The sequence below is a fragment of the Natator depressus genome, chromosome 7, assembly GCF_965152275.1.
Source record: "Natator depressus isolate rNatDep1 chromosome 7, rNatDep2.hap1, whole genome shotgun sequence".
Taxonomy (NCBI): Eukaryota; Metazoa; Chordata; order Testudines; family Cheloniidae; genus Natator; species Natator depressus.
The window spans coordinates 73,768,363-73,790,608 of record NC_134240.1 but is presented as its reverse complement, the minus strand read 5'-3'; the positions used below and the strand labels follow the sequence as shown (position 1 = coordinate 73,790,608).

General features: G+C 39.7%; 1 long non-coding RNA gene across 1 annotated transcript in view; it reads right to left on the bottom strand.

The window, feature by feature from the left end:
- Positions 1 to 20,916, bottom strand: part of LOC141991622 (uncharacterized) — a 61,042-nt gene extending 40,126 nt beyond the window's left edge. The window contains exon 1 of the long non-coding RNA XR_012640407.1: positions 20,749 to 20,916. This is a non-coding gene — a long non-coding RNA (uncharacterized LOC141991622). The remainder of the gene's footprint in view (positions 1 to 20,748) is intronic.
- Positions 20,917 to 22,246: the final 1,330 nt, after the last annotated feature.

The following is a 22,246-nucleotide window of genomic DNA, read 5'->3' as shown; positions in this document are numbered from 1 at the left end:
ACATGTTCTTAAGATCTGAGGTGTTAATTATCTTTACACTTTGTGAGAGATGCAGGGATTCCAGTCCACCCCTCATATTAGCTACTATCACTAGGAGAATGTTCTCCTTCAGAATCTCATAAAAACTCAGGGATGGGGCTGTGCAGCTAGAGCATGAACAGATTTACTTTATTCCTTTGTTGTGCCTCCTGACTTTATGTGCCCACTTTTAAATCTGTTCACCATTTATCAAAGTAATAATAGCTATTCTGAATTAAACATGATTCCCAGAGACTGGCAGTCGTTTCTTTTGAGCTTTGTTTTTTGTTAGATACATTTTGGAGAAGAAAAATCAGGGCTAATTAGGCAAAACAGTACTGCATATATTGACAGAGACCCATCAGGTAGAATGTAAAGTGAGATCCCAAGCCATCAAAGCACAACTTTCCAGTCACAAACTGTTTTAATTTGCTCTTCTGTGGCACAGAAGCAGCAGGCTTTGGAAACTTGCTGGTTTTTAACTTTGCACTGGTTGTATTTTCTGGCTACGTAAAGAATGAGAAAAATGTAAAATCAATGTTAGGCCAATCAATGTCATCTGCATGCCTACTGAAACAAGAGGTGGTTTTCTTTATCTCCTCAGAGGGGTTCTGAAGTTTAATTAAATATTTACAACTAACTGAGACCCCTGCATGAAAGGTGCTATCTTAATGAAAATTATTTATGTGGGTAAAATTTTTAAAAACACACAAGTCACTTAAGCTCCTAAAACCCAGGCAGAACCTGACCATAAATGGAAAATTAGGGTGGGCAAATATTTCAAAGATTGGCAAACAACTGATTCACATAATATATGGATATGCCTATAAAAATAAAACAGGCAAGTGACCATTGAGTGTAATTTGCCTAATATGGAAATTTAGATGTTCCCAAGAAAATTTGGTGCTCAAATCTTACACTCCTTCTTGTCAACTAAATGGGCCATCTTGATTATCATTAAAGTTTTTTTTTCTCCTGCTGATAATAACTCATCTTAATTACTTAGCCTCTTACCATTTGTATGGCAACTTCCACTGTGTGTTTGTGTGTGTGTGTGTGTGTATAATAATCTTCTTACTATATGTTCCATTCTATGCATCCGATGAAGTGGGCTGTAGCCCACGACAGATTATGCTCAGATAAATGTTAGCCTCTAAGGTGCCACAAGTCCTCCTGTTCTTTTTGTGGATACAGACTAACACGGCTGCTACTCTGAAACTTCTCCTAACTTTTGAAAATACAGCCCTGGTCCACTGGACAGAGAAAGGTGGAAGTGATATTTCTTTTGTTCTTCACTTGATGTTCACTCTATCCTCCAAATGTGTTTTGATCCTTTCCCGATGCTTTTATTTTCTTTGGCAACGTGATCTGACAGAATGAGCATATGGTCAGGCGAGCCCTAAATTCTAATCCCAGCTCTGCCACTTCATCCCAGTATTGTCTTGAGCACAGGTCACTTTTTATATCAGTTTTCCCAGCTGTAATATGGAGGAAATACTTATCCCACTACCACATGTGTGTTGCAAGGATCAATTAATTATTGTTTGTACATAGCACATATAAAGTGCTATATAGATGCTACTGTGTATTGTTTAAGACTGGCCATTTTTCATGTCATTTTCAAAGGAACCCAATCTTGCCTGTATGATGTAAAAGTCAGAAACAGCTGTTTTGAGGGGTTAACATTTCTATGAAAACTTGGGAAGATAATGAGTGAGCCCTTTCTTAAAAATAAAAACCTCAAAACTATTCCTTGTGCTGGAGTTTTGTTTCAAAAAGGAAACTGCTCATTATGGAAGAGAAGAGTCTTCCCCTCTCCCCTCCGGCACAGATTTATGATTAGAATAGACTATAGATGTCCTGTGTGTTTTACTTCTCTGTATTTACAACAACAAAATTTTGAATGCTCTTATTTTACCATAGAGGGCTTAAGGAATTCCAAGTGCATGAATATCCCATTTCCAGAGAGGCCCTTTTTTTATTCATAGCATTGTCTGTGGCCTGGAAACTAAAAAAGGATAAGCAATTCTACTGTTCATATAAATTGTTCCTGCATTGTTTCTTTTATATTGTGCAGTGGCATATAAGTCACTGAAATTAGTAAGAATTCCTCATTTCATTTCTTCAATATGGCAGTTGGTAACAACTCAATTTGCAGTTGCCAGTCATGTTTAACCAACCATACAAGGAAGCAAGCAAGCAATCCAACAAAGTAAAGCAGTGCTTGCATGCACTGATTAAAATATACAGCAAGAGGGGACAATTCATGACCAGAAAAGAGATTTTCTTTACCAAGCCATTTTATGTGACCTGGGAAAAGTGTCTGCTTGTGTTCTTATTAATAAAATACTATATTTATAAATTACTATTACTATTGAAACAAGTATTTGTCAGCCATCCATCCATGTGATATCTTAGGTGCATTCAGTGTCTTGAACAGACCTGAGACAGCAGATAAATATTAGGGAAAGCCAATGCCTGCCATTCCTGTAAAGCCTGGATGAAGAGAGAAATCTGCATCTTTGTGAATGTGGCCAAGTTGAGGCTTAGACAATTTTTCGTAGGATTGAATTCCAGAGATGAGAGCCTGCACTAGGGATATCTAGCTAAAGTATTGTTTCAGAGCATATATGTGGTAGTGGAACATAGAGATCAAATTGCCCTCTGAAAGAACTGGGCTCCAACTATTTAGGGGTTTGTAGATTATTATGACTAGTACCTTAAATTTCACCTGAATGTCATATGGCAGCCAATAGAGAGTACAGAAGTCAATGGAAGCTGGTCTACACTACTTGTAATGTGAGCCATATTTGTATGATGGTGTATTTCTGCTGTCCATCCCTGAGGTGACAATTGCGTGGATTATTATGTTGAGGCAAAATGCAAAAGGAATATCCAAGGTATTATCAATGATCCAAAATGTTTTTGTCTGCAGATGGAGTACGATCTGGTCTTATAAAGGAGCTTTGAATAGTAGAATCCAGGTTCACTGATTAGGATGATGATCTTTTGCCCCATCAGGGGAAACACAGAATAGGAAAATCAAGCATCGTTCAGAGTTTGATAATAGACTGCCAAGGGAATTTTTAGCTAAGGAAATTGATAATGTGGCACAAAGCCTTTAAGTGCTACACTAGCCTTATAAAAATACGACAATATTGCAAGGTAATAGCCCTAAAATTGCAACCTCATTACTACAAACCATAGTGTCTTGCACTATTACTGCAGAACACTATACTATTTTTTTTTAAATGTCAGTTCACTGGTTTGAATTTGGTCTTGGTACGTAGTAAATAAACAGGACCAAATTCAAATTAGTGAATTACTATTTAAAAGTACTTGCACTGGTGGTTTTAGTCTATTTCTTACTGTACAGTTCTCCCTGTTTTTGAAATTCAAAATTTGGATGAAGCATTGCACATAAATATTGACCAGCTGTATGAATATCACACACTCTTACCAAGGAACACATTGTTATATAATGAAGGCACTGCCTAGATTTGATTGTAGGACTTAAACAAACATCTTGTGTTGCCAGAGGTGAAAGAGAATAATAGTGCATTGGTAACTAAATGGTGTAACACCTGTAGAGCACAGCCAGATGAAATTCAGTATGTGATATTGTGACCAGGGTCCTAGTGGGGAGCCAGCTGTGGTCACTCAATTAGGGTGAACTGCAAAGAATAGGGCAGACAATCTCCAACAAGCTGGTGGATATTCCAATACTTATATTTACCAAGCCAGCATGAAACAGCTTCTTTATTACCTTACTGGTAACTCAGAAGTCCAAACCACACAGTTCCCTTAAAGTGATCCAGCCCTAGGCCTCCATCTCAGTACCTAAATCAAATATGATGAAGATTACTGAAAATCTTATTTCATCATATAAAAGAAAAGGTTCTACCAATCGCAAAGGATCAGAGACATTACCTCCCAGGTTATTGAATATTCCAGATCTTATCCAGATGCATGTTACTTCCAATTCTTAGTAACTAAACTGTATTAAACAAAAGAGTATGGTTAAAAGATCAATGTACATACAGTCGTGAGTTCCATTCATTTAGGTGCAGATTCATAGCAGAGATGGTGAGCTTTGTAGTTGGAAAGAATTATTTTAGAATTGTTCATAGGTTATAGTCCAATGTCCAAATATCTTATTCAGGGCATACCAGCATAACTGGGACCTCAGTCTTGTGACTCAGCCTTCCCCTGATGAAGCCTAAGCAGATGTGAGATGATCAGGACCCAAAGGTCTTTTTATACATTGTTCTAGCATCCACTTGACCACACAGTCCTGGTAAATAGGCTTTTGATGTAACCTTTTGCTTTCTAAACTCCACAAGTCATTAGTTACCCAAATTAACATAGGGCAATTTATCCATTAGGCAGTCTAGTACAAACTTCAAAGACATATAGACAATGTCATTATTTTACCCAAGATTCATCCAAATGTTAATATTCCCTTTTGATCTCTGAATCAATAGTTATAGTGACAGACAGGAACTGTCTGTTATGGGTAGCATCTAAGATGCACACAATTAGTATTACTTCCAGCAATATAGGTTTGCATTTCAAAGTTCTAGCCTATTTAGCAAGAATGGCCCTAATTATCATTTGCATACCTTACTAACATAACTTTAAAGGTGGACTTTGCATCATTCAGCCTGCAAGCTGTTTAACCTTTTCTAGCCATGCGTCACAGATATAAATGTTCCTTGGACTTGGTCTAAACAAAAAGTTGTGACAGATTAACTAAAGCTATGCTTCAAAACTAATTTAGTTAAACTGTCCACACAGGGCTTTGTGCCAATCTCATTGGTTTAGCTTGCATTGCAAGCTAAACTGTTGTACCAGTTTTAAAGCAATATAAATGTATCGGCACAGGGGCTTGCAATGGCTAACTAAATTGGCCTTTAAACCAGTTGTAGTTAGAGGGATGCATCTTCTGCATCTGTAATCTGTTTTCCCAGGCACTGTATGCAATAGTACAGCTTAGTCACTTTTCTCTACATTACTCAAGATGAGCTTGATCTCTCATGATTTAATGTTCTTGGAAGTTCATCTTAACAAGCCAAATTTTGGGGGTAAGCAATGTGGTGAGATATACAGTACATTGTAATTAATAATTAGTGATGGTCTTATGAACACAGACACAATGTACAATACATTCTGCATATGTCAGACCTTCTTATAGCTGAAACCACTTCAGGATTACAACTTTGTCCTGAAATGTGAGACAGGGAATAAAACTGTGGGGAAAGCAATGTGCATCCTACAGCTCACAAAGCAACCTAGCCCATTTAATAATCTTAAATCTTTCTGCTAATAAATGGAGGGAAACTCCATGAAGCTTCTTTCTTAATACATTTCACTGTGACTGGTCAGAAATAGGATGTGCATTATCTATTTGCTTTGAAATGCAGAGAGAGAAAAACCATAACTCTACAAAAAGCAAGTCAAACCTCCTTCCATCCCCCTTTCCCCCACCCTCTTCTCCTCCCCCCTACCCCCCCAAACAACTTCTCAGAAGAGATGCCTATGTAAACTGGAAAGTGAAACAATCAAACTCCACTTATTTACTTATTCCAAAGAAGTGATTCAATCTTTGGTGACAGCTTTCATCCTGAAATACAATGAAGCAAGTACCCTGAAAATATATATGAAAGAGCAATCAAGCTTTGAAATTTTCAGAGCTCTGATTTCAACAGTTGAACACTTGGATTTCTCTTTTACAGCATTCATTAACCCTTTGGTAGGGGATAAAAAAGACTTCACTGTCTAGGGCAGTGGTTCTCAACCAGGGGTCTGAGGCTCCCTGAGAGGGGAGGGGTTCAGGACAGCCATCAAGCAGGGCCAGTACTAGACTCGCTGGACCCAGGGCAGAAAGCCGAAGCCCTGCCACATGGGTTCAAAGCCCAGGCCCTGAGCTCCGCCACCTGAGGTTAAAGCCGAAGCCTGAGCAATGTAGCTTTGCGGGGGCTCCCGTGACATCAGGCCCCAGGCAATTGCCCCAGGATTGCTACCTGTTAGGGGCTTATTCCTTCACCCACTTACTTCCCTGGTCCTTCTCACCTAAACAGAGAGCAACAATACCCGAAGTCCAAAGATGCAAACAATTTGATGTTTATTGTGGTGAACTTCCAACAAGCATGATTCCAGTTTCCTTCCTTAGTGTCCCCCTTCCCAACTCTGACACCACAGAGCCTTACCTGTATCCCTGTTCCCATTTCCCCCCCTTAGCAAAACATGATTCCAATTTCCCCACCTCCATTCCCTGTTCCCATTCCCCCCCTTACTTCCTGATTGACTGCAGACTATATAGTAAAACCTGAGTTCTGCTTATGTATACCTTAACCAATCGTTTTCCTGAAATTTAACTAACCAATCCTAACATATTGTAACATGATTATTTAACTAATTATATCCCACCACCTTAATTAGTTTCCACCCCGCAAAATTAATTATACAGCAGACAGAAACAATCACAGAACCAGACAGAGATTATACAGACAAACAATAGGGAAATGGGGACTACAATGATAGAACAACACAGAAATGAGGATTTCACAACTACATCTATAAAGACATAAGGGTTTCCCAGCTGTGTCTATTGATAAGCGAATTCTTGCCAGACAGGATGCTATCAAACTAATTTTCCTTTTACATTTTCTAGGCACTTCCCTTTCTCTGGAGGCGAGAGGCATTATCAGGACAGGAATGTATTCCTAACAGCCCAATAGCACCTTATTTCAATGTGACTAGTTTGGTATGTAAGGATATGACAGTTGGCTTCCCAGCTCATGGCTGCCTCTGCTGCTTAGCCAAAGGCCTTAGCCTAAGAACAGGGCCTCAGTCTGTCAGTGAGAAAAGGCCTTATATAGTCAGTGATTTTGATTCTCTTTTGTACCTCTATAACTAGCTAAGTGATAAAAATACACCTAAATTCTTAGAGTATAGGCCTTTACAGACAGGCCTGAATATCTATATCCTAACACACCCCCTAATGCTAGCTCTTGCTTTTACATGCAAAAAACCAGTTATTATGACACAGGTGGCCATGGAATTTTTATAGCATGTTGGGATGGGCCTCAGAAAGAAAAAGGGTTGAGAACCCCTGGTCTAGGGTCTTCTTGATACCTGTGATTTGTTTCCCCACCCCCCAGAGAAAAGTGGAAAGAAAGAGGGAGAGATAGAAAAGGTAGAAAATGAAACCATTTATATAGACTACAAATTATCTCTTTGCTCTCCAGTTTGTATTCTGGAGTCTCCAGCATTCTAGAACACTTTTTACTTATTTATATTGTATTGTGTAGTAATCCCAAATCAAGGATCAGAGCCCCATTGTGCTAGACACTGTACAGACATGTAATGGAGAATCCCCCTGTCAATCAGGATGCACCAAGTAGATAAAGACAAATGGGGTGATGTTGGGGTGGAGTGGTGAACTAGTAACTAAACGAACAGTGTTCGGTAGAAAGGCAGAAATCACAGGTCACCACTTGCTTAACAAGTACCAAATAGGCACTATTTGAAGTCATAATGCCTATGTTTGATCATGTGAGGTGCCATGAATCCTAGGCTCCATTAGAAGGATGGGAGCTAAGGGTGATCCCTGATATGCACGTTTGGGCTATTATTTTGCAACTGAGAAAGCTGATTGTCTAAAGAAGATGTAGTGGCTCCTGCTTAAATATTCAGTCATGTACCCAAGCCTTAGCTCTTTGAGGACACACTGTCAATACAAAGTATTTAACTTCAGTATGTTTAGTGTAAAGTCTGTGGGCGAAATCCTGGTCCTTCTGGGGTCAGGATTTAATCCTTTAGATCATTTTTTCATATTTAATAATAGTAGTACATACTTCACATGATGGTACTGTGTTGTGGGGAGCTGTGTTCCCACAACTCACTGTAATAACAATACCTCACAGAATTGGGCCCTATGTAAGATGGTTGTATGTATGCATGTATAACACACATGTACAAAAGGAAATACTCAGATACTTGATTCCCATTTCACTCAAGTGGGGGAAAAACTCCATCAGGCAATTCCTCTCTAATACTTGAAGCCTTGGCTATTGAAACAGACTGAGGGGCAGCCAGTTTTATTCTTGGTGGTCGCTTCCCAGACTAAAGCAGAAACATCACAGGATCCAAGATCCCCAATGCAAAATCATGCTAACCTTGATTACTTTGCCCCAAACAGGATTGTGAGTTTAGGTAGCGAAAAAGCAACCAGATCAGATGGACTGCAAAGGAGTAATACAAAACAAATAAATAAAAATGTAAGCAGATATATTTCCCAGTTTCCTTACTATCAAGCTTAAAACCCAATACTGCTATTCTGCATGGATACAGCATTTGCAAGGCCTTTGTATAAAGGAACTCATGTGGCATGACATAGAAAATTCATTTATCTTTTTTTCTTAAGTGCATTTTGTTCTTTATATCTTCATTGAAAATCTTTCAGTTTGCTTTTATTTTTTCCATTTAGAATGAAAAGTTCAGCAATTGTAAACCAGTAAACATATTTTTTACGCCTGTCTTAAGCTACTTTTTATATCCATACCAGAAAGCTTTCATTTGTTTCTTTGGTAGGAATGAAGAATTGTTTATTAAATATTATAGTAATAAAATGGAGGTAGGCTTTCTTAGCTGGCATTACTTCAGATTCCAATTTAATCTTTCCCCAGTCTCACTTCATTATAACTCTATTTGATAGCATATTTCATAACCAGCATGTGTCATACTGAAAAAAGGCAGGCTTCAGAATAACATGGCAGTAAGATGATTGCTCTTGGAACACAGGGTGCCCTTACTCTATAATTAAATACAAAAACTAAGTTGAAGAAATGATGTTAAAACTCAAGTTTAAATACACAAGAGAATGGAGCTGCAGTGATGAAAGTTATCCTTCTAACCTTGATTGTCTCTGGGCCTAGGAGTTGTAAAATTCTGATGTCATACGCTTTCTGTGTTGAAGTTACTAAAATCCATGGAAGAAAGTGTGTGTGCCCATATATGCATTGTGTTTTGTGTTGTAGCTGCTCAGAACATTTCAAAATGAAATGAAAATTTCATTTTATTTTTCAACCAATGACAGGGTGGGTTTAAAAAAAATACAATATTAAACCAAGAGAAATGGGATGAATTTTTCCTCAGAATTATAGTGGAAAAGTCATAATATTGTTCAGTCAGCTCTAATAGACAGTAAATCTGTGCAACTGAACAGATAAGGCCCCAATCCTTCAAATCACATAGCTAACTTCAAGCACATTAGTACTCTTGTTTGTCTTCTCATCTTTCCTATTCAGACAAGTGAAGTCACTACGATTCAGCATAGAACACAAGTGAAAATGAATTTGGTAACCTTATTAAGACTAATGTGCAATTTGGCATGAATGGCATTCTGGGCTCAAAAGAGGCCCCAGAATAACAGTGGATGTTGTGGACCCAGTTAAGGTGCACTAGGAAAAGTTGTGTGTGGGCTCATGTCTTGACTAGTAGTGGGTACTGCAAAACAGAAAGAAAATGCACTGAGAGCTCTATTGAGTTCCAAGACTAGAATAAAAGAGGGTGGTGAACATCAGGATGGAAGTGCACATATAGGAGGGCGGATGGGTGTGTGGGGCCTGCAAAATCCATGAAGTTCTTGTCCTCTGCATGGCTCTCAGTGCTGTCAGCCTCTTTATTTCATAAGCACTGAATACACCCACAAATTATATATAATGCTATCCAGCTGCAAGCTGAGTACTGCATTTAAGTTATTTTCTTCAGTTCTTTTGTTTTTGTTTTTTGTCGTTACAGTTTATTCTTCCTTTCGCATTTCTTCACCTTTCTTTTTGCAGTGGCAAAATGGGAAAAGGAGAAGAAAGATATAAAGGGTTGAAGGTAATGGAGAGACCGGAAGGAAAAAGAATAACCACAAAGCCAAAATTTTCTAAGCCTCAAATTTTCAAGTTTTGTGGGGGGGGGGGAGTTCAAATAAATAAAAGACTTAGAATTTTTCACAATTTTTTTCAAATTTTGGTTTTCTATTTTTACCTGCCTCTAGCCAGAAATATGGCCTTCCTGCCAGCTAGGGTCCCCATTCTGTTTATACAAATGGCTCCCTTCCCAGGATTGCTTACACCTCTAGAGTCGCTTGCCAGAAGTTTCCCACTTGAGTTCCTTCTAACCATTAACTTGTCTGTTTTAGAGTTACCTTCTTCCCTACAAGTCTTTCCCTGTTACTCAAGTCTCACAAGATTTCAGGAGTACAAGTGAAATCACATAAGACAGTTGATAGGATCTGCTTGTCTGATATGCTACATATCCTCTTGCACTTGAACTTCAGTCTCCAGAAAGACCACCTCAAACACCTTCCATTTGGGGGATTGTGACCAAATGCAGTCCTGTGTTCACATCCTACACACCATTGTAATAATCTTTGTACAAAATATGCCTTGTGAGGTATCAGATGAAAACTATTAACTTGCTGGTTAATAATATGGTAGAATGTATGTAACAACAGTATATGTAAAGCTATGAATGCCCCCTGAATGATGTTGGTGTCACATGTTCAAACCCACATGGTCCTGACTAGGCAGAACTGGGCAAGGTCTTAAACAAAGGAATGTGTGTTTACTGCAATCTACATATAATTAGTAAATTAGGTCCCTGAAATAGCAAAAGGGAGACAAGGCAAATCTGCATTTTAGCAAACAGCATGAAACCTCTTTCACAACAAGACCCAATGTCTCCATACTCACAGCTGGAAGGAATTTTATCTAGGGGTAACCCAGGAAAATGCATTTCAAAGAGTGACTGAACTATAAAAGTGAGGAGCAAAAACACCCAAGTTATCACTCTCTCCTTTTCACCTAAGAAGACAAAAGAAACTATCATTGGACTTTGGGAGCAGATCTTGGCCTGAGAGTTGGTCATCAATGATAACAGAAACACATAAGGGGTCTTTGCTTTGAACCAAGTCTAGTTTAAGTTTAGTACTAGGAAGCTTTTTATCTGTTTCTCTTGGAACCATTTCTGACTGTAATGCCTTACGTTTGCACTCACTTAAAACCTATCTCCTTGTAGCTAAATACACTTGTTTTATTCTTTAATCAAAACTAATCCAGTGTTGTGAACAGTGTGGGTAACTCCAATTAAGTAGCACAGTTATATATAGATCTACTTAAAGGGGCATCAGACCTAATATATCTAGACTGTCCAGGAGAGGGCTCAACAGGCAGAATATGGGTTTTTGGGGGGCGGAAATACTGGACTGCGAGTGTGTATGGCTCATCCTGCAAGTAGTAATGAAAACTTCTGAAAGACAGTGTGGCTGGTGTTTGCTGACAGGCTGCTAGGGTCAGTTACTGGACCAGGGCTGTGGCCGTCCTCAGATACTCTTAGTGTAGCCTGTGTGCTGTTTGTCAGGAGCACAGGTTCAGAGCTGCAACAGCAAAGCATTGTGAGGCACTCAGGTTGTAGGGTGGAGGTGACACAGCCCCACACTGGTCTGGATTGCACCACAGAATGTCTGAGGGATATAGCCACATTATCTCCACCTTTTTGCATCTTTAGTGAAAGAATCACAGAGCAATAGAACCAAAGAAGCAAAAGCCGTATCTGTGGTTGCTACTTCAATCAAGACTAGACTTTGTGCTTCTCAGTGAGGGTTTTCCTTCCAGTAACATTTAAGCATTGTAACTGTGTGTGTGCGCGCACGCACCAATTCAAGGAAGATTTTTCCCTTTGCAGACTAGCTTTGCACTGAGCTTTGTTTCGAAGACAAAGATGTTTACTGCTGAGATATAGATACCAGTGTGAAGTGTGTTGCACTCCAGTTATACTTTCAGTAACAGTGGAACTGACCAAAGGGAAAAAAGACAGTGTTCTGGTTTAGCTTTGCTGATGTTAGTGTTCATTTTGGTTGATGTATGAAAATAGTTTGTGCCATTACAATGTTCACCTGGGCCCCAAGTAAAAATCTAAAGAGGGGTCCCTCTGCCCAGCATTCCTTCCCCATTCTGTCAGGAATCTGCAGTAACATAGATGCATAACTAGGCTGCTAGTAGCAGCCTTCTGAGAAGAATAGCTAAGTATTCCTTAAGGGTCCGATTTTGTCTGTTGTTCAGGTGTGGGGGAAGAGGAGAGCACCAAGGGCTTTTTGTGACTCATGAAAACCTCATCTGAACTCGGGGTTCCCAGAGTCAAAGTCTTTCATGTTACTTCCTCTGAGCTATTGGGATGTAACTTGCTTTTAATAAGGCACATTTTACAAAGGTGAGTGGTAGATTTTTGCCCTTCCTCCCCCAAGCAATTAGCGCACACTTTTTAAAAATGGACATCTCCTCCAATACCTTCCCCCACAAAATAAATAAACAAATTCATTTGTTGCTAGGTTTGGAAAAGTTTTGACAGAATTCTTCTCCCTGCAGTCTTCCAATGACATCTCATTTTTCAGTCATGTATACTGTGGAAATAGCTATGCAAAAATAGTTTAACTAATAGAAATGTAGGACTGGAAGGAACCTCAAGAGGACATCGAGGACATCCCCATGCACTATAGGCTTAAGTATACCTATACCATCCCTGACAGGTGTTTTTAATGTGTTCTTAAATTCCAAGGATGTAGATTCCAGAACCTCCCTGGATAAAATATTCCAAGTTCCAGTACTTAAACTGTATGTCACACAGCTCCCCCTTGTCCACAATGCTCCCAGAACTTAATATTTGTTTTCTTTGCCGAGTGGATTGGGTGTTTGTTTTTTATCTCCTTATCTCCTTTGTGTCAGAGTGGACTTTTTAGATTTTCCACATCACACGTTGCTTTTCACATATTGCTCTACCTCTGAGGATGGCAGTTTGTGACAGTCTGTACCCTTATGTCCACCCCCTTTAAATAGTCTGATTTTTCACAAAGTATGCATTGTGAGGGATCATTTGAAAACTCATAATTTGCTGATCATTATTGTCTTGGTAAAATATGTGTGGCAACATTGCATGTAAAGTTATAAGAGTCCTCTGTATGGTATTAAGACATGTTCCAAGTCTGGGTCATCAGCCACAAACCAGTTCCACAGAAACAAAAGGCTTGCCAATGCCTCAGCCAAGTGTCAAAAAATCAAATGCACCATCACCTGATTAAGTGGGTATTCCTTGTAGATTTTAACTCTTATCCTCTTTCCTGACATCTTGACAAAGAAACAGCTGGGGGTTCCCATCTAAACAGACTTTGTATCTCCTGAACCTCAGCTAGAGATGATTCTCAAGAGAACTATAAGAAGAAAGAAGAGATGCCCCAAATTATTCCTCCCTTTTGCTCTACTCATGGCATCCACAACACTTGATGAGCAAAAGAAACCGCTTTGGACTTGGGGAGGGATCCTGACAGAAAAGAATGCAGCTAGTAAGATTGCTGAAGCATGTGGTGAAAGAGACATTCATTTTGAATTACTTTAGCTTGTTAAGTTAGGCATTAGTTGTGTTTTATTATTTTCATGTAATCAATTCTGAATTTTTTTTATGCCTCTTACTTGTAGTCACCTTTATTAACTACAGAAAGATAGTTTTTAACTTTGTTACTGATTTATCTAAACCAATGTGGATGGATTAAAGTGTTTGGGAAACTCCATTTGGGATAACTGGATTTGTGCATATCATTTCTATTAACAAAATGACAGACTTTATATGAGCTTATTTTCTCCAGAAGAGAGCTGGGCAGAACAAAACATTTCTGGGGGAAGTCTGGGACTGGGAAATTGCAGGTGTTGCTGTGCAGTGTAATTCAAGAGTGACTGGCTATAGCACTCGTACTATAACTGGGGTAACTTACATGCCAGAGGCTGTGTGTGAACAGACCAGGAGTGGTAGCTGACACAGCAAATGAGTGTAAAAGGCACCCTAGGGTGGAGAACTGAGGGGATGCAGCTGTTCATCAGTCCAGAATCAGATTGTACTTTGGGTAATGTCAGAGTTATCTGGGGTTATGCAAAGAACAAATGTAAGGGGCATACATTCCACTGTATTTTCAGAACCTTGTGCACTAGAACACATGCATAAAACCCTCCTGAGACACATGCCTGCACACAACCAAATTCTTTCAGAGATGATAGAATGTTAGTAGCAATTTGCTTCCTGGACTTCATAGAAGCACAATTTAAGATAAACATAAGGTAAGGAGACTAGTCTGAATCTCTGTGAAGAAAAAAATGATCCGTCAAAGGCAGAATTTAACTGAAAAGGTGCAATTTGCATGAGCTCTAACATTTATACAACAGGCTTCTCCCACTCATGAATAATTTAGAAATGTTATAATGGGCTGCAGATGACAGAGAATTATCAGATAAATTATACACTCACTCCTGGGGAGCTGGGATTAGAAACCTGATAAATTTGCTACAGAAAGGCAAGCCTTTCCCACTTCTCTTAGTTGGTGATGGTAGTAATTAAATTCTAATCTATATATGTTCCCTCATTATTCCAGTAGCTGAGCAACTTCCACTAGTTTGGTCATTATTTTGAAGTATTTCAAAAACAGGAAATTAACTTTAGGCTCCTAATTCCTGATTTAGGTTTCATAGTAAATTGTAAAGCTTAACTCCCACTGAAATCAACTGGTTGTTGCAAAATCTTTGCCTTAGCATATGTATGTGCCAGTCAGTAGAGCATAACACACACACACACACACACACACACACACACACACACACACACACACACACACACACACACACACACACACACACACACACACTAAGCCAATACAGTACTCTACACTATTCTAAGGAGAACTAGCCTATAATTGCTTTTCTTTAGCTATATAGCTGACACACTAAGGAACAGCTGAAGGATTTTAAGCATCGTTAACTTTTTATTGGTTCTAGAAGCTATAGATTTTACTTTATATGCAGAAGATATCTAGCCAAACCTCAACATAATTAAAATCATGTGATCACTTAAATCAAGTATTTTTATTCATTAAGCAAAATAATATGGAGTAAATATCAAGAATTGGATATACATAAGTGACAAAATTCCTAGTCACTTAAAGACAAATGTTTACAAATCCCTTGTAAGATATTACAATATTTATGTATAGAGAGTGTATATCTAATATAGCTAGTATGATTAACATTATCACTGATTAAAACACACTGCCTATATTGTAAACATTGATATTACTTTTAATAGAAGTAATGTTGAATTGTGTTTAACATAATTGTGGAATATTTAATTAAGAAGTGATTCTATCTACTGAGCATACAATAAAACTCATTATAGAACAGCCTTATTTATTGCATTTAAGCTAATTAAAAATGCAAGTAAACACAAAGAGAATGCCCAGTCTCTGAAAACTGCAACATGAAAGAGAACAATGGATTTTTCTGTTGTGAATGAGCACAAGTAGGCAAATTTTGTTCTTTAAAACCCACCATATGGTTATTATAATACATGTTTTCCCCATATTATATTACTCCATAGGCCTTCAACAGCTGGCCCCCACCTCTCCCATAGCCCAGATCCACTCTCCCTATTAATCATTTCAGAATCAACCAGCCCTTTTGTGTCCAGGAGTTCAACCCCAAGGGTAATATTATAAAGGTCATCATACAAAAGTCACTACCTTGAGGGCATTTCCTTCCCAGGAAACACAGTAGAAAACAATTAAGGCCCCTATCCTGCAATGAACTCTACACCAATGAACTCCTCTGGTTCCAGAGAGCTCTTTGCAGGATTGGCACTAAAAGCAGGCTTCCTACCTGCACATTTTAAAATCTGGAACTGGCTTCTCCTCATTCATTGTTTCATTGAGCAACCATCTTTGTATCTCTAGCTTCACAGGCTTTGCCAGGAATTGGCATGGGGAAAAAGAAAGATATAAACTACAAGTCGTAGAAAAAATTGGTTACACAAGAGCTGCTTCCCCTCTAGGTCCCTTGATCATGCTTGTCAGCAAAATTTCCCTCAGGCCTTTGGATACTTCAACAAACAGTGAGGAGCCTTTGGAGGAGTGGGGGGAAGACATTTGTAAAGTTTTTACATGACTGGCTTTGCTGGTACATGAATCGGAAGGAAGGTCATGTGGAGACTTGTACAAGCTTTCTGGGTGAGCTCAGCAGCAGGATTTGCTGCAAGGGATGAAAGGTAACCTTTCTGGTACGCAGAGATGGCGGCAAATGTGATCATGAAGGGCTATGAAACCCAGCACAAAGACATGTTTGCTGCATTAAGCCATGCACTAAAACTCATTGCTCCCATTTGTGAAAGGGGGAATTCTCCAGAAGCACTCAATCAATTTTTTTTTCTAAATTATTTTTCTGCTTTGAAAGTTTAGAATGCTTGTTTTTTTGGTGTGAACTGGGCACCTATTAATGTGATTGAGTTAGAGACAAAGGCTCTGATCCTGCTCCCACTGAAATCCATAGTAATGCTCCAATTAACTTCAATACTACAGGACCAGTTGCTTTTAGCAGAATCAGAGGCCGGTGTTTCTCAAGTCCTGCCTGCCTCTCTGTAACCACTGTGCTCCCAACGAACCTAAATCATGCCCTTCCATGCTACCTGCTCTTTCAGCTCTGGGTGTCTCTGGAGTCAAAACTGCCAATTGCACTGTGATATGTGTGATAAGTGACCTGCAGATTCCCAGAGCAGAGTGGAATTTGTGCATGATGAGACTAAAAATTAAAAGGATTTGTGCTCGTTCATACTGTAAAAAGAATTAAAGGCACATACATTGATCTATTTCTTCTCTTTTGCCACTAAGTTAGAGATGGGTCTGAACTGAAACTTCCGATCTGAACAATCCAACTGGGGATTTCAAAATTTAACCCCTAATTCAGGTCTGATTTTTGAATGTTTTTTCTCTCTATAATGGTTCAAATGAAGAAAACCTCAGATCTCAATGCCCAACTTTAAGGGCATGTCTACACTAGAAAGGTAAATCGACCTATGTAAGGTCGACTTACAACCACTGCAGTAATCATTGAGGTGGTTCATGTCCACACTACCCTCCTTCTACTCACCAGGAGTGCTTCCACCAACTTAAGAGTGGTAGTGAGGGGGGGAGGCGGAGCACCCAGGTGCTCAGCCCACACACAGTTCTCTGCCAGGAGCCTGGCTGCCACCCCAGCTCTCAGCTCCCACAGGAAGGTGAGCCGGGAGACTCTGGGCATCCGCCAAGCTGTGCCCAGCCTGCTACCTGGTCCCAGCCAGGCTGAGTCCTGGGCTCCCTGCTCCCCATGGGGAGCCTAGAGGCTGCCCAGAGGCTCCCAGCTCCCCCAAGGAGCCCTGAGGGGCAGCCAGTCTCCTGGCAGTTGAGAGCCAAAAGCCTTGGGGGAGGGCAGCTGGACTCTCTCCAGGGAGCCAGCAGCCTCTGGGCAGCAATTCAGCTGGCAGCAGAGTGGGGAGCTGGGTGGGCACAGCCCAGCTGAGATGGGGAGCCAGGCAGGCGCAGCTCAGCTCAGAGCGGGGAGCCCAGGCAGCAACTGGGTTGAGAGTGGGAAGCTGGAGGGCAGCTCTGATCTGAGCAGGGCAAATGCAGCCTGGCCGGGAGTGGGGAGCCTGGAAAAACCAGGCTCTAGCTGGAGTCCCCCACTGATCTAGTAACTTTCTTGTCAATTTCATGGTTCCAGCATGGAGCCAGGATATTGACAAGAATGACAACAGACAGCTGATGTAAGTAACTCAGTGTCTACATGGACCCTGCATTGCTCTAACTACACCAACATATGCCCTACACCTCTCATGGAGGTGGAATTATTATGTGGGTGTAGTAGGGCACTTATATTGGCAGAAGCAAGGCTGTAGCATGTACATTGACCATACGTGTAAGCTGCCTTACATCAACCTCACTCTGTAGTGTAGAACAAGCCTAAGATCTGAATTTTGGGGCTCAAACCCATCTCTGTCCGTAACACAAGATCAAAGATATACTTAATTAAATGAAGGGCAATAAAATCAGATGTATTACACCGAAAAAACCTCTTTAACACATTGTATATTCATACTGTAATTCACCGCCACAGGAGAGCATAGAAACAAATCCTGTGACTGGATTTTAAAAAGGTCTTGATAATGTTATGTCTATTAATAACATTGTCAGCTATACAAACTAAGATAATGAGGGCAATAAAATCTCATGCTTCAGCTGATTGCCTGTAGGGTCAAGATTTAAATGATTCCCCCTCCATCCCAACCATGTATATTGCACAATTGAAGCATTAAGTGCCAGTCACTGCTGGAGGCAAGATATGGGGTCCAGATGGACCAAGAGTCTGTTTGATCCAGTGTGGAAATTCCTTTGTTCCTATAGACCTGTTAAGTTAGCCAACAGCCAGAGATTAAGCTGGTCACCTGGATGTAAGATCTCAATGGAAGCCTTTGAAGAAGAAAGGAGGGACACAAGGCAAAAAAAATACAAAGAAAATATGTACCTAACAAAAAAAAATAACTTTGCCCAACCTAATTTCTGTTTCCATGGAAATATTTTCATGACTTCAGTGAGATGGAGTTTTCATACATTTAACACTGGCTCAAAAACAGCCTTCAATTTAAAGCTTGCAGTGCAAGACAATGCCCCCTACCTTTTTGGAGTACCAGGTGTCAAATTCTACATGCTCCTCCATAGAGCGGTACAAATAACTGTTTTTTTTTGTTTTTGTTTTGGTTTTGTTTTGGTTTTGGTTTTGGTTTGCTGGCTGAAATGAATAGTCAATGAAACATTTTCCTTTAATCCAAAACAAAAGATTTCATTTTGGTTCTGACTTTTTTTTTAATGGAATTGAAGTAAATTTCTAAACAAAGTTGTTTGAAATAAAAAAAAAGAATTGTTTCATTTAGACAAAGCCAAAATGAAATGTTTCAGTTTTTCAGATTTTTTTGACTGAAACAATTCTATGAATTCAACACAAATTTGCAAAATGTTTCAGTCAAGACCAAATTTGCATATTTTGGCAAAACAAAATTTAACCCCAAAAGATATTCCAGTTCTATTCATGGTGCACAAGCTTGCTCTCGGTGGAAAATGACTTTCCCTCTTTATACAGGTAGGCTATGAATTCCAAAGCCTCACATGGGAGGCACAATTCCAGCCTAAATTAATGAACATTTTCCTTTTGAATCCTCACAGGTGGCTTTGAAAATCTCCGCTATAAAAATCCTTCATTTATTCACACAGAGGAGTGCACACTTTCTAGCTGCCCTCAGGTTGGCAGCCCTCATCCAATATTCTCTCACTCCTGGCAATCTACATCTCATCCAAGGATAAAGAAATATCTCCCTCAGCCTGCTTCTTTATTATTCAGGCTTTTCTTTTTTAGACATGAGACCTTATTAAAATTTAATCCAGCAAGACACTGATGGATACAATGACCAGAGAACTAAATCTAGACTATAGGGCTTCATTATTACACTGTATAACTATGACTGGGTAACATGGTAACTTATAGATAGATCACTGTATTTATCGGGCTGACTATCCATTAACAGTATCTCCCTTTCTTATTAATTCTGTCTTTCTTTTAACCTTTGGATTGTTTTCTTAAAATCCCATTTGCTAAAGGTAGATTCCTGTTTATTTTCTCAGCAACCAGATGCTTGTTCGTGGAGGGAGAGCAATAGTCTACATTGCCGTTTTCCACTTGACACCCACTGTCAACAGGAAAGATGGCTGGATTATCTGTCTCCCACATTTAGCACCAGCACTTTCAAGGGGATGGATGTGGAGGAGCTCTATATTCAGAGTTTGGAGCCTGCAGTTTGTCCCCCTCCCTAAAGTCTCTTCCTGGAGCTACCCTTTCCCTAAGGTTGCTCCTTCCAATAGGGAAAGGAGGAAACTGGGGAGAAGTATCCCTAATATTTAATTAGACAATTCTGTAATATTAGTAAAAAGAAAATAGTCTTTGGTAAAAAAAATAAAATCATTTAGTTTTGTACCTTCCTCAGTCACTTTTAGGCAACATACTACTGTCTCAGGAACTATATTTTTCTCCCAGGAATATTTTTTTTCTGCTCTTGGAGCCAATCAAACTCCCCCCCCCTCTGTTTTCTAGGCAAAATGTTTTCTGAGTCACCCATGGTGGATTTCCTAATAATATGAGCACCTAAACATGAAAGATTTTTAAAGAGAATAAAAAATGAATTCCCTTCTGTAGAAAGAAATCAAGAACAGAGGGGAGGTAGGTTTAAAAAAAAAACAAAAAAAATCCACCTTCAGCAATGGAGAAACCAAAATTGATCAGGAGTGGCTGGACACAAAGAACCAAACTCTGACAAATGCTCCTGCTTTCACAGTGACTACAAATTTAGCACTGGAGAAAATCATGAAAGGAAACTTCTTCATGTGAAGCCCTAGCCACTACAATACCATGAAAGAGACCATACTATCTTCTGTGATTGCTCACCTATGCCCTTCAATGCCACTGCAACCTTTTTCACACAACTTTCTGACTCTCATGCTTCTGTTTTCCTCACAGGTTGTTGCTCACTCAATTTCCCCATCTTGGCCTTCTCTTCCTTCCCTTACTGCTATTTACATTCTGATTAGATGGCTAATTCAAGCTCAGTACAGGAGTAACTGGATGAAATTCAGTGGCCTGTGTTATAAAGGAGGTCAGATTAGATGATCAGATGGTTCCGTCTGGCCTTAAACTCTATGAATCCACTGGGAGAAGACAGATGAGTCAAACTGCCACTCACGTTCCTCCTTTCCAGGGAGCGTCACTCTATAGAAAACAAATCTAAACTTGCCATGTAGTTTGAATCCACAGAGACCAAGTAGGGCTGAAAATGTAGATTGGAGTTCTTCAGTGTTGCCATGAAAAGGTATCCAGGTTACCCAGCCCTAGGAAAATCCTAGTTCCTCCAGTTTTCCAGACCTTTCTTTTATCATAGAGCCTTCTTTCCTCTCAAGGCATTTACATTATCTCTCACTGAAAAAATGATGCAGGGCAGTTGTATAATACGCGTTAATTATTACTAGAGCTGGTTGAAAAGTGGGATGAATTTTTCACGAAACTATTTATGAAAAACCTGGACCCTGAGAGTCAATGGGAAGAGGGAGGATAAAGGTCACAGGGCTACATTCACCCTGCTGCTGTCAGGAGATGCAAATTGCACCTCTCTGTACTAAGGTTGGCCACTGTGCACAGGAGGCAGGATACAGCACAGAGTTTACAGAGGGAGTGGGAGCATTTATCTTTGTTGGGGTCTCCATCAAAGTCCAGTCATCAGAGGTTGTCTAGGGCGTGCACTGAAACTCTGCATCCCACCACTGCTCGGGCCACATCCATGCTGTGACCAACACTGCCAGATTTTTGGCTGTTCTCCCTAACTGCGAGCCCTCTCCCAAAAGGAGATCAACACCATCTCGTGCTGCCACAAACTCACTCTGGAAGGATTTGCCACTGGGGGTCTTGATCAGGCTTTTGAATTTGGCTCACAGGCTTATAAACCCTTATTTAAAAAAATTAAACAGTTGAATTAATCAAATATATTGAGAGAGAGGGAGACAATTGCATTGGTGACACCTACCTGAATTAAAATCCTTACCCTTATATACACTGATAATTACCTGCATATGCCTATGGCTGATATAGTCACTCACTAGTAAGGGCTTGTAACCCATTGTAACCCAATCTACATTAACAATTCCATTTTCTTTCTCTCTCCACCATGGTAGCCCACTAAGACCATACACTCTCATTTTACTTTGTACTTCTAGTTTCTGCTCTTTATCTCTCTTGAAACCACTGGGCTTAATAGTCATTGCTGTCTGAGCTGCATCTTGTGTATCTGTGAACCTTGCAGACCGCAAACAGCGTACTGATCACATAGCCCTGTCTGTATTCTCTCACTTGCTCGGTCCTCTAGGCAGGGGTTTCTGACCTTGTACATCATTATTTCCAACCTGCCAGAGTGATTCCACACAGTCATCTCAGGGCCTCCATACAAAAAATAAGAGGAAGAGAAATAAGATTGTTAGTGTAGTTTTGAAAGCTTGGTATATTCACATGGGTTTAATTTCTTAGCACTGCTATATCACAAGACACTAGGATAGCAAAATCCTGTGGACTAATGGAGCTGATTTACATCAGCTGACAATCGGGGCCATATAATTAATATACTTAATAGGTCTTTGTGTATGTGTGTGAATAATATACACATACAAAATTTTAAAAAAATTCAATAACAAAAAAATAGGACTATTCAGTGAATAATATAACCCTTATACAAAAATAAATTAAAA